The following is a 9,862-nucleotide window of genomic DNA, read 5'->3' on the forward strand; positions in this document are numbered from 1 at the left end:
CCAGGGGAGGAGGCCTCCACAGGGCCAGGCAGGCTGCAGGTCCCGTGTGAGATACGTACAAGCAGCATTTCCCACCACACGGGCTGGTGTGTACCTGCCTGGGCAGGGACATGAGGGGCTTGGCTGGGTCCACCACAGGGGCAGCCCTGGGCGGTCGCCACATGGTGTTGGCTGTGGAAGTACTTGTGAGGCTGTGTTATGTGTTATGGTTGTGTCATATGCATGATCCACATGCCACAATCCTATACAATGATTTTTTTCTTTTGCTTCTAATGTTCCAGGTTACAGCAGTGAAATAAATGGTTTTACCGTTTTCTAGAACGTTCCACGGCTAAAACTCTGGGTTCACGACAATGAAATGAACAGTTTCACTATTTTCTAGAATGTTTCATGACTAAAATACTGGTTTATAGCAGTGAAATACATGGTTTCAGTATTTTCTAGAATGTTCCCAGGCTTGAAATCTGAAGCCAGCAGGACAAGCCTATGTCTTTAAGCTCAGCCACAGCCCAAGGTCAGGGTTATGTCCCCTCCAAGGGTAGTGGACACCACCTCTCCCTGAGAAGTGGATGGAATACAGTGTCCGCCGGATCCATCCCGCCTTCTGCCCACAGCCTTCAGTCAAAGAAAAACAAGAGTGTGAGCTATTCTGTTGACGGCTTTTCCGAGAGGGTGTGGCTCGCATTCCTGGAACATAGAATGTGCCGACATTTTGTCTGATGAAATGATAAAGACCAACTTGAAGAGGCACAATTGGTCGAGCACACAGCATGACTGAGATGGGTTGGTGGAGCTTTCTGGCTGTGGGGGGAGGGGTGTCTCTCACTCCCTGCGGGGCCTGGGGGGAGATCAACTTGTCTGTCAAGTCCAGAAAAGGTCACCAGTAAAGATCCCATCATGAAACCCCCCAGTTCAAGAGGAGTAGGCATTCCATATGGGCACTGGTTCAAGTCCTGGTTGTTCTATTTCGCTTCCAGCTCCCTGCTGGTGCACCTGGGAAAGCAGCAGAATACAGTTCAGAAGATGGTTCAAACTCTTGGGCCTCTGCACTCACGTGAGAAACCCGGACAGAACTCCTGGCTCCCACATCTCCCAATGAGCCCTGCTCAAGCCAGTCCCACCTCTGTCTGACCTCGGCCTTGGAGGGTTGGACTCAGATCCATGGGAGTGAGGCCAGGTGCAAAGCACAGCTCTGAAGATGTCACCCCCGTGTGCCCGCCTGCCCTGAGCCGTCCACTGTGGGACCGGTCAGCCTCTCCCTGGCTCCCACACACACACACCCACGCACTCCTACCTACAAACGGAGTGACAAGCACCCAGATGACCCCATGTGATGGGCGATCCTGGAGCGCCACCTGGTGGGCGCTAAGGAAACTGCAGCGCCCCGTCGGCACTCCTGGAATTCCTGAGCTGTGGGGGCGCCTTGTGCTTCGCCCTGAGGGTGCCGGTCCTTGCTGGCTACCACGCCTTGGGGAAAAAAGGATGCGAAATGGAGTCAATGCATGGCCCCCCAGAGCGCCCCCCTTTTCCAAGCTCTTACACCTGATCACATCCAAGGATGGGGAGCAGGGAACACCCCTGCGTTTTGCTAAGATCCAAACCTTGAGGTATTGGCCCAGACCGTTCTCCTGGCCTGGACTACCCCCTGCCACAAGCACTTGGAGCTTCGCTCCTGGGCACCAAGCTTGGCCTTGAAATGGCCCACAACTCGCATTCACTGAGGCCAGGGGTATCAGTCGCACACTGCTGGGCGGTTGCTGCACCTGTTAGTCCAGCCTTTTGCCGTGCACCTGCCGTGGGAATCCTCCTACCATAACCTCATGCCGGAGTCCAGCTCCAGCCAAGGTTCGGAGCTCGGGAAGGGTGCGTGGATGAGGTGTGAAGAGAAAGAAAGGAGACGGACCACCAGATTCCTTGATCGTTGTGGACAAAGTGAGAAAGCTGTCCGCTTTATTTATACAGAAGCAGTACAAAGTTTTTTCTTAGGGGCATATTGACATAGCTTCATGGGGGCACAATTTACAACTTCTTGAGAAATGATTGAGGAAGGATTCCATATTCCTTGCTTATCTTGGCTTGTCAGTCTTCATCTGCTCTCCTCAGGTCTGGACTATAACCTAGGCGCCGCCTGTGTCAACCAGACCCCTATCTTGTATGAGTTAAAAGGCCTTGGTCTATGGGGATCGGGGTTATTGACATTAGTTGGCCATTAGGTCTGTAAGCTCACAGTTTGTTAACCAAACAAGTAAAGCAAGGGTAAAAACGGCGGAAAGAATTGCAGTTAGCAATGAGCTAACTTACTCTATTTAAGTTTCAACTCTACAATGGATGAGTGTTTCCAAAGACAATTCCACAAATTGTTTCAGTATTAGACAAGCCATTATCCATTCCAACGTTGCAACCAAGAGTTTTTCAGTAGACAACACATCTTATGCAGTAATACACTCCTAATACAATTCTTATTCAACTTATCTATCACTAAATGGGAGAAATACATCAAGAGAGAAAAAACATGAAGATCTAAGACAAAAAGTTATAAACATTATATTCGTCTACAACTGCAGGCTCTACAACTTCATAAGTGATCAAACAATAATCAAAAATATATCTTTATGATGTTAGTGAAATCACCCTGTATTTCCTCTAGCTAAAAATTTATGAAAACAACTAAAACAGCTACATTTTCTATATTCTAAAGAATTGCAAGGACAGGCTAACCTTTAAGACCACAGTAACTATATTTTTTGCCTTAGCAGGATAGGCTTCAGGGTTACAGTAGCTATATTCTTCGTGATAGCAGGATGGCCTTTAGGGTCATAGTAACTATATTCTTTGTCATAGCAGAATGACCTTTAGGGTCACAGTAACAGGATAACTTTTAGGGTTCCTCTTATCAAGCCATTCCCCAGAAAGCATGCTAAATATCTGGGCCAGATTTTATGGCAATGGGTAAACAGCACAGACTTAATTATACTCCTGTGTGTAGTTAAAGGCCCACTCACCAGGACGTCCTCAGTAACATTAACTCTTAAGCTCACATTGGTTGTAAAAGCCATCTCACAGGGGCAGACAATGCCTCAATAGATTACATAGTGGGGTGGTTGAGTGCCCATGCGAAGGGGAGTGAAAACTGCGTCAAGGTGGTCAGAGATGAATCCACTTAGCCCTGCTAAGCAGCTGGAAGCTCCCCGGGCCCTGCCAGTCAGGGAGCTGTTCTCTTCACACCTTTGTGTTATACACACCTACTGCATGGCCTCCATCAACCTCACACACACACACACACACACACACACACATTTGCTAACCTGGGGCCTTCATGTTCACACCTGGACAAGCCTAGAAGTGAGATGGCCACAGCCCAGCATCCAAGAAACACGCTCCAGCCAGTGCAGTTGCCAGAGACCAGCAGACCCCGCACTTGTCCCCGCCCAGCCCTACTGCCCCAGCAGTGTTGGTCTCAGGGGAGGCAAGATCCCTGGGGGCAGAGAAGAAGCAGTGCCCTATATCCACACCTCCTGCCCCTCTTCCCCCAACCAGGCCTTCTGAGGAGCCCAGGGTTCAAATTCAGACAACTGGGGCGAGGATGGGCTGGGGCGGGGTTGGGCCAAGGCTGTGGCTCATGACTGCCTGCTGGCGCTCTCCAATGTTGTCACACGCACAAGGGCTGACATGACCCACACCTGGGCTGAGCCTCTCTGTGACCCTAGGTTCACACACACCTGCATATGCAAATACACACAGAATCACACACACCTGCACACACCCATGTGCATATGTGCCATCACACACACACCCATGTGCAACCTTCTCATACATGCAGTCACACACACACACACACACACACACACACACTTAGCAACAGGTGCCCAGATCAGCCCAAGCTCAGGAACTGTTGGGTGGGGGGAACCCTGGGCAAGGTGATTGGAGGTCCTGGCGCGCCTTCTGGTGGGGACTCCTCCGGGCATCTAGAGAGACCCCCAGACTGGCATCCAGGGGCCCCCTCCCTCTCTCTCCCCCACGGGAGCCCCAGGAGGGTGTGCTGCCCTGAGTGCCTCCCTCCAGGGCCGACCCCATCCCTCCAGCCCTGGGAAGACAAATGCAAGCTCTGTGGGAACACACACCAGCTCATCACCCAGGAGACCCATCACACCAGCGGGGACCCTCCCCACACCAGCAGCCTGCACCCTCCACACATGCCCCAGCCTGTCCCATGCAGCCTGCAGCTGGGGTCAGCCCAATTCACCCTCCTCACCTCCCTCCACCCAATGTCACGTGTCCACCCCTGCTGCCCCCGTTCCAGAACTCTCTGGGGTTGCCCAGGTGGGTCCTCTCCACACACACACACACCGAGTCTGGGCGGCCGCCAGAGTGTGCTCTGACCCAGAAAATCCCCAGATAGAATGGACCCCACAGCCGCCCTCCGCCCAGGGTACCTCAGACCCCAGGCCTTCCATTGCTTCCCCGCGGCCAGACCCTGGCCTGCCCATCCAGGGCGCTCTGGGCCCTAAGCACTCTGGGCCCTAAGCACTCCCCTTCTCCGAACTCCCTCCATCTCCCCTATTTGCCCCACGTCTTTTGAGGATGGAGTCTCCAGCATTCCAACCCCGTGACCACTCCCTCATTGCGCTCCCATCACTGTGACTGGAGCAAAGGCAAACACATCACACAGCTCCATCCAGTTGGAGTCGACCCTGGACCCCACGCCCCCAGCCTCCCTCCTACCTGCTCCACCCTTGGACTTTGGAGAATTACGTGCGCCCAGGCCTGAAGCGCCCAGGATGAGACCTGCTCCCCATGCCTCAGGCTGGTCCCCACCCTCTTTGCCAGCGAGTCCCCGAGACAGGTGCTGGGAGACTTGGCAACTCGGAAAGGGTTGCCTTGGCAACGTAGCGGCCTGGAGCTGGGCCACGCCCCCTCGTGGCAGGTGCAGGGACCGTGACGTCAGGATTAAGAGACGGGCTGCCCGTGCAGGACTAGAAAAGAGGGGAGAGCTTCCTCATTGAAGGCAGCCTCAGCAGCTGGGGGGCGGGGGACAGCAGGGGATACAGCTGCTTCTAGAATATCCATCCCTGCAGTCTTCAGAGCCTGTCCAGCACCATTCTTTGCACTCCTGAGACACCCCTGGGAATCTCGGGCAGCTCCGAGGAGTGGACAGCAGGGAGGCTGGGGGTGCCATCCCTGGGTAGCCCTGCAGCGGGGCGTGGGCATGCACGTGCCTGGCCCAGGGGATTCTGCAGCTACCCTTCGGCAGATCTCGCTGCAAAGCCCTGGCAGGTTTGGTGAAGGGCATGGGTCAGGGCTGTGGGGAAGAGGGAGAGGAACTGGCCAAGATGGGTCTGGCCCAGCACTCCATCCAGGCCTCCTGCTGTGAGTGGCTTGAGCCATCCTTACTGCCTCCCAGGGTCTACACTCGTCTCCCAGCGTCTACACTGGCAGGCAAATGGGAGTCAGAGGTTGGGATCGCACCCAGGAACGCCAACGTGAGACATCTGGGCGAGGCACGCACCTGGCTTAGGTGCGGGCTTCAGCAGTGCTCAGTGCACCCCCAGGGCTGGGACCCTGAGAATGCCAAGTCTACCTGAGCAACCTCCCTCACCACGGCCAGGTTCTTCTTCCCTCCTCCACCCCCACCCCTATGCCGAACTCCAAGCACTACCTCAGAGTCTCTGGAAAATGCCACTCTTGCCTTCCTATGGCTGTTGAGTTCAGCTGTCCCACAGGAGAAACACACGGACCTTCAGGTGGCCCACCACGCTGAGCCAGCTTCCACTGCTCGCCCAGCCACATCTGTGACATCCCCCACCTGTCCATCTCCCAGGTGGGAGTACCTGTACACATCAGCTTGCCCCCCACCCCCCTCTGTGGAGCAGCCTCACAGGCCCACTCATGTAGGGCCTCATCTTTTTGCCTGCAGCTGGCTCCATGTGCAGGTCTTATAACTAAAGATCCCTTCTGGATATAACACTTGAAAATGTTGTTGAATTATTACTATCAAAATGTGTGTATGTCCATCTTATTGGAAAGGGAGAGAGAGTTCTTTGCTTCACCCCCCCAAATGCCCAGACATCTGTGCCCCTCACCCCCGGGGCCTGGGCTTGACTCGGCTCCCGGGAGGGCAGGGTGAGGGTCAGCAGCAAGAGTGGTTGACTCCCTGCCCCCCACGGGAGAGACCAGGACTGTGTGCCCAGCACCTGGCTTCAGCCCCGGTCTAGCCTCTGCTGCTGTAAACATTCGGATAAGGAAGAAGTGGATGGAATCTCTGTCTTAGGACAAAAAAATTATTTCATATTTAATACAATGTCCTTCAACTAAGAGGGCACCACAGCTGTTACTGTCTTCCAAATACACATGGCTTAGGCTGAAGATGGCTTGGTGGCCTGGAGCCTGGCGAGGGTGGATACCAGCAGGAGAGAGGGGGTCCGCTAGGTCGGTCAACCCAGTGGTGTCCTCGGAGAAACAAATCCGTCCCCAGAGCAGGACGAAGTGGCAGGACAGCCAGGTTCTCCAAGTGAGAGAAAGCCTGAGGGGAAGGCAGAGCCCAGCCCAGCAAGGCAGAAGGTGGAAGGGAACAGGTACACACAGCAACATACCCGAAAGGCTGGCTCGGGGTATGCGGTTAGAGGGAGTCCTGGGTCCCGTTCTACCATAACCCAGCAGCCAGAGTCCAGTCTTATTGTCACCTGGTTCTGGGGGTGAGCTCCCAGCCCTGGTGCTGCCTTGTATTGCCTGGAGCCATCACTGCGTCCCACCCACACCCAAAGGGGCGGTGCACCCATTTGTCTACCCCAGGGGATGACAAGATGCTGACCAAGGGGGCCACAGTGCCATCTGCTGGACTCTGGTGGCAAGTGCAGGAGGGGACAGTGCACACTGGGGGTGAGGAGCTTCTTGAGGGGAGGTAGAGTCAGGGTCAGGCTTCCTTCTGAGTTGTTTTGGGGTGTTATTAAGATGGCAGAGGGGGGAGTATTTCATCCATGGGCTCACTGCCCCAGACACCTGCAGCAGCCAGGGTTGGGCCAGGCACGAGCTATCAGATGTCCCTGATGGGTGCAACAGCCCAAGGACGTGGGCCATCAGCTGCCGCCTCCCAGGGCGTGGCTTAGCACAGAACTGCAACGGAAGCTGATCAACCAAGACTCAAACCTCTGGCAGCTCCACTTCCCATCCAGCTCCCTGCTTGTGGCCCGGGAAAGCAGTCGAGGATGGCCCAAAGCCTCGAGACCCTGCACCCATGCTGGGGACCTGGAAGACGCTCCTGGATCCTGGCTTTGGATTGGCTCAGCTCTGGCTGTTGCGCTCACTTGGGGAGTGAATCATCAGACGGAAGATCTTCCTCTCTGTCTCCCCTCCTCTCTGTATATCTGACTTTGCAATAAAATAAAAATAAATCTTACAAAAAAAAAAAAAAAAAAAAAGAATCGGCCCAGGTGTTTTTTCAAAGCCCCTTTAAGTTGTTGTTATTTTATTCCCATTTTACCTATGGGAAAAACAAGACACAGAGGATGTAAGTGGTTTGCCTGACATCTGGTCGCAGTACCTGGACCACGTCAGCATGTTGGATTAACATCGCTGCAGCCCCCCTGCAAACCGTGGACTGTGACAGCAAGTGAGGAACTGCAGAGGGAATTGCACTTGTCCTCTTCCCAAACACCTGGAGCCAGGCATTCAGCCCAGAGCTCCACGAGGACGGCAGGAACCAGGGTCGGGTTAGCAGAGAGCTAGCTGGGATTTGAACCAGGTCCCCTGATATGAGACTCGGGCACCTCGATAAACGTTCAACTCAGAGCAAAACACCACTAACAACGATGGTGTCAGGAAAAAAAAAAAAGATTTAAAATGAGGTAACCCCACTGAACGTTCTGGAAGCAGTCCCCTTCCAGACCCCAGGTTGATTCAGGACCATCCCAGAGAAGGGACAAAAGCCATTTCCCTCAGCGCCTTTGCGAGGCACTCCTGGGCTGCCCAAGAAGGCGGCGCCTCCAGTTAGCTCCACCGTTGCCATGGCAATCTCCATCCTCTGGTTGAATCCAAAGAGGCTCACGGGCACCAAGACGGCGGCAGTGGGAGCCTGCGACTCAGCTGCAACACAGAGATGCCGCAAGAGCCTCCTACGTGGGATCCAGGACGCGCTTGCTGGTAGAGGTACCAGAGCGCAACAGCAGGGTTAACCCTGAGGGCGCGCCCCCTCCCTGCTCCCTGCCTTGTCTGGCTTGCAGGGGGGAAAGGCAGAGGCATGGTTGGGGTCACCAGAGAGGGTGTGAGTCTCCCACGTGGGTGGTTTCAGGCGTCCAAGGCCTTAGGTCTTCCTCTGCTGCTCTCCCAGGCACATCAGCAAGCAGCTGGATCAGAAGTGGAGCAGCCAGGACTTGAACCAGTGTTCATATGAGAGGATGCTGGCATCAAACACAGAGCAACAGTTCTTTATTTTAGCTCACAGCTCGGCAGTGTGGAGAAGGTCCAGCAGGCTGGGTCACACCTCCTCCAAGCCCGAAACAGCTGAAAAGCGCCAGATTCACTCAAAAGATCGTGTCTCTGGGCCCAGCGCCGTAGTTTAGTGGTTGGAGTCTTTTCCTTGCACGCACCGGCATCCCATAAGGGCTCCGGTTCTAACCTCAGTAGTCCTGATTCCTTCCAATTCCTTGCTTGTGGCCTGGGAAAGCAGCTGAGGACGGCCCAAAGCCATGGGATCCTGCACCCACAAGGGAGACCAGGAGGAGGTTCCAGGCTCCCGGCTTCGGATTGGTGCAGCATTGGCCATTGCGGCCGCTTGGGGAGTGAACCTTCAGGTGGAAGATCTTCTTCTCTGTCTCTCCTCCTCTCTGCACATCTTACTTTGCAATAAAAATAAATGAATCCGTAAAAAAAAATTACCAGACATTTCTTTCTTTTTTTTTTTCCTTTTAAGATTTAGATACAAATCAGCACCCATATGGGAGGGTACAAAGCTTGGACTTTAGCCACTAGGCTACCACTCTGGGCCTTTTACCAAGCGTTTCTAGAATGAACAAGAATCCTTCACACATTTTCTTTTTTTCTTTTTTTAACTAACTTTTTAAAAGATTTATTTATTTTTATTGGAACGACAGATTTACAGAGAGAAGGAGAGACAGAGAGAAAGATCTGTCCACTGGTTCACTCCCCAAGCAGCCACAACAGCCAGAGCTGCACAGATCTGAACCAGGAGCCAGGAGTTTCTTCCGGGTGTCCCACACGGGAGCAGAGTCCCAAGGCTTTGGGCCGTCCTTGACTGCTTTCCCAGGCCACAATCAGCAACCTGAGTGGGAAGTAGAGCAGCCAGGATACGAACCAGCGCCCATATGGGATCCCGGCAGTAGCAAGGTGAGGATTCAGCCACCGAGCCATGACGCCAGGCCCTAAAGAAACAATTTCAAAACACAGGACAGAATACATCCCAACTCATTCTACCAAGTATTCCCAACACCAAAGCCAGACGAAGAAATCACCAAAAAAATAGAGGCCCGGCAAGGTAGCCTAGCGGCAAAGGTCCTCACCTTGGATGCACTGGGATCCCAAATGGGCGCCAGTTCTAATCCTGGCAGCCCACTTCCCATCCAGCTCCCTGCGTGTGGCCTGGGAAAGCAGTCAAGGATGGCCCAAGCCTTGGGACCCTGCACCCGTGTACAAGGCACCAGGCTCCTGGCTTTGGATCAGCTCAGGTTCAGCCATTGCAGCCACTAACCAGTAGGCAGAAAATCTTTCTTCCTCTCTGTAAATCTGCCTTTCATTCATATTCATATACATATATATGCATCTGAGATAGCAGTAAAATATGGTCCAAGTGTTTGTGACCTTGTACCTGTGTGGGAAACCCAGAACAAGTTCCTATCTTCCGCCCAGCCAA

This window comes from Ochotona princeps, chromosome 16 (assembly GCF_030435755.1).
Source record: "Ochotona princeps isolate mOchPri1 chromosome 16, mOchPri1.hap1, whole genome shotgun sequence".
In the NCBI taxonomy this organism is placed as follows: domain Eukaryota; kingdom Metazoa; phylum Chordata; class Mammalia; order Lagomorpha; family Ochotonidae; genus Ochotona; species Ochotona princeps.